This window comes from Denticeps clupeoides, unplaced genomic scaffold, assembly GCF_900700375.1.
Source record: "Denticeps clupeoides unplaced genomic scaffold, fDenClu1.1, whole genome shotgun sequence".
NCBI lineage: Eukaryota > Metazoa > Chordata > Actinopteri > Clupeiformes > Denticipitidae > Denticeps > Denticeps clupeoides.
The window spans coordinates 36,310-42,309 of NW_021629746.1; positions in this window are offsets into that span (position 1 = coordinate 36,310).

Below are 6,000 nucleotides of genomic sequence, written 5' to 3' on the forward strand. Positions count from 1 at the left end.
GTGATGTCAGTGGGCAGTTACTGAGCCCTGAAGTGGGATCAGTGTGTGTAGTGATTAAGACGGTAAACTCCATTTACCCCGGTTGTTATTTAATTTCTCAAACGCAGTTCAACTATATCATTAGCAATGGTAAAACCAACAATTTCCAAACATTTCAATGAAATTATCAAGGGAAAATGATATCCTAACAAATGTATCCTTCTTGGTTTCTGTGAATAGATGTGACTGAAACAATAAGAACCAAGCCAGGGGTTATTTTCATTGCTTGAGATTAAGTCGTTCTGCTCAGGGCAAATACTGTTTCAATCAGGAACAGACACTGCTCATTCCCCTGAGGGATCTTCACAATGGCCATGGATCTTGGTACGAGAGAGTTCACTTTCACTCGTCCATCAGCCAGGCTTATTGTGATGGATCCATCTGGAATGGGGCTACAGTGTAGAATCCTGCTCTTTGAACCCTCACGTCTATTCAGCTCTTTAAATTTCCTCCTCCCTGTGGTTACGTTTCTTTATATTTAGCGATTTGTTTCATTTTCTCTAAACCATAACATCTCCAGACACCCATTACATGGCTTTGTTCCACGATTAGAGGAGCCAATTCCTGAGGTCTTAATCTTTTTATCGTATTTTAAGATTTCTGTACACAGGTCATATTCATACAGAGAATTCTGAAAGGTTCAAAAACCAAAAAAAAAGTGACATCTTCAACCTTATGGTTAAGCACAGTGAACGTTAAAAGTGCATTATGTATTGTTATATTGGTATTACTTCTGCCTATGTTACTCTCTGGTAAAGGAATAAAAAAACAACAAAAACCAACAAAATGTTGTGCGCCGCCAAGGATAACAAGTAGACATGACTGGAGGAAAGCGGCGGCGGGGCGAATGACTCATGTTAAAGATAAAGGCGTCGCCACAGCTAAATATAAACAGCGGACTTGTCAGCGTGTGAACGTGGCTGTCGGAATGTGGCCGTCACTCGGGCCAGAGAGTGTGATGAGAGCGTGGCGCGTGCCGAGTGTGTGTGTGCACCAAGAGTGTGTGCTGTGGAGCCTCTGGTGGCCTCGCCAGTCTTTCGGGGCTTCGCCTTTTTGAAAAACTGCCCGTAAATTCTTCAGAGTTTGAGTAACAGAGTTGCTGTGGGGCTCATTTGTTCAAAGCAACTATCTGAAATTCACTAAAACAATCGACCAGAAAGGATTTTAAGGCAGGAGGTGACATTGGAGGTGACATTATTGAGGCCTCAAGGTAAATATATTAGTTTAATATCTACCTGTTATTTCTGGTCCACTGCATTTTATCCTCATGTCCCATTTTATTACAAATACTCTCTAAGACTAAATTCAATGAGTTGTCAAAGTGAACAACAGACAAAAAAAAAAAACATATTTGCTGCAGAATGACTCAGAAGCCTAATAATTGTTATTGATTATTATATGCCAACAACGGATGGATTGAAAAATGGCTGGATATCAATTTGATCTTTGGATCCATTGGAAACCCACACGTGACACCAGCTAACTGTCATGCCAACTGTCCAGCATGGCAGTCGCAGCAGTGTTTCAGGCTTTATGTCTTAAGGAGGACGAGGGCTCAGTTTTAAATGTGAGGGGATAATGAATAGCCCCAAATACCAATATATTCTGGCACAAAACGCACAACCATCTGCTAAAAAGCTAAAGTTAAAGAAGGATAGCACCTTTCGGCATGACAACATACCAATCCGACCAAGGATTAAGGAAGATATAAGTCCTAGAATGACCCCAGCTGAGGTCTTTTTTAATAAAAACCTCTGACCAGTGGCCACAAACACACCTAGACAGAACTGAAAGATTTTCAGATGCATCCATTCTGATGCAACAGCAAAACCTGAATTTGAGATGAACTCCCACTGCATATTAACCTATTGAGATTTACCTGAGACCCACAGAGAGCAATAAAAAAAAGCTTTTTTTGGCTAGAGGGTTGCGTCCGTCCATAATAAAAACTAGTCTCGTTTCATTTAACTTGAGCCCTTCCATCAGTGTGACATGAACCAGAGGCCAGAGTTTATTTATCCCATCAGTATGGCGGCACTTGGAAGATTTATTTGCGATGCAAATTTGCGTAATCATATTAGAAAAGCTCAGATTTTCCCCTGTGGCCTGGGATGACGTAGCCGTCCCTTTTGAGAGGCGAGCGGTTGTAATGTCATACATGAAATGCAAATTGCACAAAAGCAGGTCCAAATGCAACATCTGTTTCTGCAGTGCCTTGTGCTGTGTGGTAATTCGTATTGTGCGAGTGCCTGTCAGCGCTGACCTGATATGATTATGAAGCGGCGATATTAAACGAAGCGTCGGAGCGACGTGCAGCGTTATGTTACACCATAACACAACGTGCCACTAATTGTGCTTGTTGTCGGCAACATCTGGGCTCGATGTAGTGAACAGGGGAGTGTGTGTTCGTGATGAAGGTTAAATTTGGAGACGTGAAGGTTTCGTGCGCCGAATAGGTTCAATATGCGCAGATGTAATACATGTTGTCTGATTTCATGTTTTTAGTTCCTTTTCCAACTCTAACTCCAAAGGCGACATCACAGAAAGAGATGCATCGTGTATCTACATTATGCAGTCAGAGTGACAGTGAGAGCGAGAGACTCTCTGCTGGCCATTCTGCCTGAAACGTTCCAGGTATGTTCTTCGGTTTTATCTCACTCATCAAATTCATATTTAAAGTCTGATGTCATTTGGAACTTTTAGGCAGTATGCAGCCACAGTCCATTGTTTTATAGATGATTGCAACATTGTGTACAAAAGCTACCACATAAGGGCACCCTGTTTCTTGCTTTCTCATGGAAGTGAGGAATTGAGGTGAAAAAAAATCTGGCATTAAAGCATCAAAGCGGAGAGGAATTAGTTTTTCTCCAAATTCGACAGACATTTGCATGTGTGATTCATTCTGCTACTGAGCACAAGATGGTTTTAAGTTGTCACTTTGTGGATCCTTCCAGGAAAGTGCGATAGATATTTAGTCTGGTTTACGGCACGGATCAAAGAGGATTGAGTTCATATCAGAATTGTTCACTTTTGCCTGGAAATACCAAAGGATATTTTACCCTTTTGTGGTCAGATAATTAGTTTTACTTATTTCCCTGTGGGGATGTGTGTTGAACTAGGAAAGCCAGTTTCTGCAACACCTTGTCAAAATCTGGACTCAGTTGTTGTGAATGGAACACTTGTCATTTGTTCTACCTATTTTATGTTCGTTGTTATTTTTAGGTACACACAATCCAGTCCAGGTGAGGCCAAGGATTGACGTCACACAATGATAAATTGTTGTAAAACCTAAAGCACACAGTGCACACAACTAAATGAGTCCTCTGTGTCCATCACCCTTGGTGAGCAGTGGGCAGCCCGGGCAGCAGTGTGTGGGGACGGCACCTTGTTCCATCTCAGTGGCACCTCGGGATTCGAACTAGCAACCTTCTGATCATGGGTCTGTTTCCTTACCCACTAGGCCAACCACTGCCCCTGCACCTCTAATGGAGAACGCATGGAAGATTGCGAACATGCAAAGTGGGCACCTGATCACAGTGGCATTCAAGGACTATAGATTTTATAATCCAGACTAATGTAAAATGGGAGATTACATGTTTTTAATTAAAGGTTGACTAATTGAAGTAAGTTGATTCCCCGAGTATGCTAACGAAATAGTACGGTGATCAATGGGTTGAAATTTTGTAACACACCCAATTGGCTATGATGAAGATGAACCAGATCTATCTGCTATCAGTCATCACTATTGTCTTAGTGGTTAAATCAGTGTCACTTTTCTGTTAAACAAACGACTTTGTCCATTAAAATGACCTCACGTCAGAGTGTTTTTTTTTTTTCTAAAAGCATTTATCATAAATGCATTTTTGTCAAACATGTTATGTTCTGCAACAGTTCTTCAGAACATTACTTAATATTAAACAAATGCGTTTGAGCTCAGTGGATTAAAGTGCATCTGGCAGGACGAAGATGCATCCGGGCCACTTCCAATACATTAGGCCATTAAAGTTAACAGTAAGGCGCATCACAGGCGCACACAAACACTTCAGCCCATCGGCTTTGGTATGCACCTAAACATCTGCGCACGGCCAAGGGCGTAGCACCGCCACTATCAGACGGGCGGTAAATATTTTGGTGTGAGAATGCTGTAAAGACAACACTGCTCCATGTTTACGTGTGATCACGAGTTTACATGAGCGTAGCCCAAGAAATGCGGAGGGGTCGGCAATTCTTTTTTAAGCGGAATGAGGGTTTCATCCCATCACCGCATGCAGCCAGCTTCAGGTGAGATCTGGCAGAGAGCCGCGCTGAATTAAACTCTGAGCGTAAACCTGAAATGCTCAGTGCCACCGATGGTGATTTCTGCGCTGCAGATGTTCACAATTATGCTGTGTTGACATCCAAAACATCAGTTTATTAGTTTAATTACATTTGCACAAACATTTTACTTAATCTTATTTACAACCCATGTTTACAAAAATTGTTTTCTTATAAAGTTTACTTTTTTGTGGTTTGGGAGTGCAAACACTTTGAAGCATTTCTGCAGAAAATCGGCAAGAGAGAGTTGTGAGTCCCAGATTAAAAAGCGATGGTGGAAATGTCAGTGAGGGGATGGTCAACCAGCTTCTTCTCAATGTTCATGAGGAACATTTACTCATAATAAGTAAAGGTTTATTCATTATACCATGAACCCATGTATGCGGTTTGGTCGTCAGCAGATGAAACACAGTACGTGGAAGTCCCTCAGGTTCATGGAGTTGGCAGGTAATTAAACATTTGATCTTTATATGTGACCCTTAGTCTGTTCATATTACCCAAAATATTTAGCTCTCATTAGTATTATCAAACTATTTACCTCATGAACCACTTTTATGAAAGCAAGACGTTGCTTCATACAAAAGAATGCATCTTAACCTTTAATCTAATCAGTTTTACGATGATGTAGAGTAAAATCAGAATTCTTGAATAAAATCATAATAATTAATCAATGTATTATTACAAGCAAAGGAAACTGCACGATGAAGGGAGGAGTCAGGACCATGTGGTCAGTCTTACCAGTCTCGGCTGAGTTTTCCTTGTTGTGAACATGCTTCAGAATGCTTCACAGTATCCCAATCCTTATCTTTTTCATCACTGTTTTAATGCATTTTGGGACAATTGTGGGCTAAAATCATCACTTTTCTGGCAATATTTCAAACAGCTGTTTGCAAGTGGGATATATAGACAGGAGGGGGTTAAAATTGTCCAGAGTAAATAGGGTGTGTTGATCATCACCATAGACTAACTGTAGATAAAACCTGTATAAAGATCTCTGTACTAACTTGGAACCTGCCGCCAGGCCAGCACTGATGTGAATAATCTTGTTCTTGTAAATAAGTTAGACAACAATTTCCATCATACACATATCAGACTATCAAAGGAAGTCTCTGCCAAGAACCTTTACCTGTTTACCTTTAGGCTGTTGGGGTGCCTTGTGGTGGCCACCTTACTGGGATATGTTGGTTTTTCGCCCCTCTGTAGATGCTCATCTCAAGTGCAGCAGTTGTGTAAAGGCCAGCAGCCTGAAGATACCTGAATGTTTTTGTGAGTCATGTCTTAAGAATCCCAGAAACATAAAACTGATCTGATGAATATCAAACTCTGTCAGCAAGACTGTGCTGCAGACTAAATAAACCAGCAGTACATCAGAAACGACAGAGATGCAGCAGATGACCGCTTGACAAGAGTTACATAGCAGAGCTCATATAATATAAATTATTTTTGGACAAAATTTGAGCAAGACTCAATTTTTAAAAAGCGAAGAAAGTAAATATATATACAGTACAAGTTTTGACACACCTTCTCTGTGTTTTCTTCATTTTCATGACCATTTACGTTGGTAGATTCTCACCGAAGGCATCAAAACTATGAATGAACACATGTGGAGTTATATACTTAACACAAAAAGGTGAAATAACTGAAAAC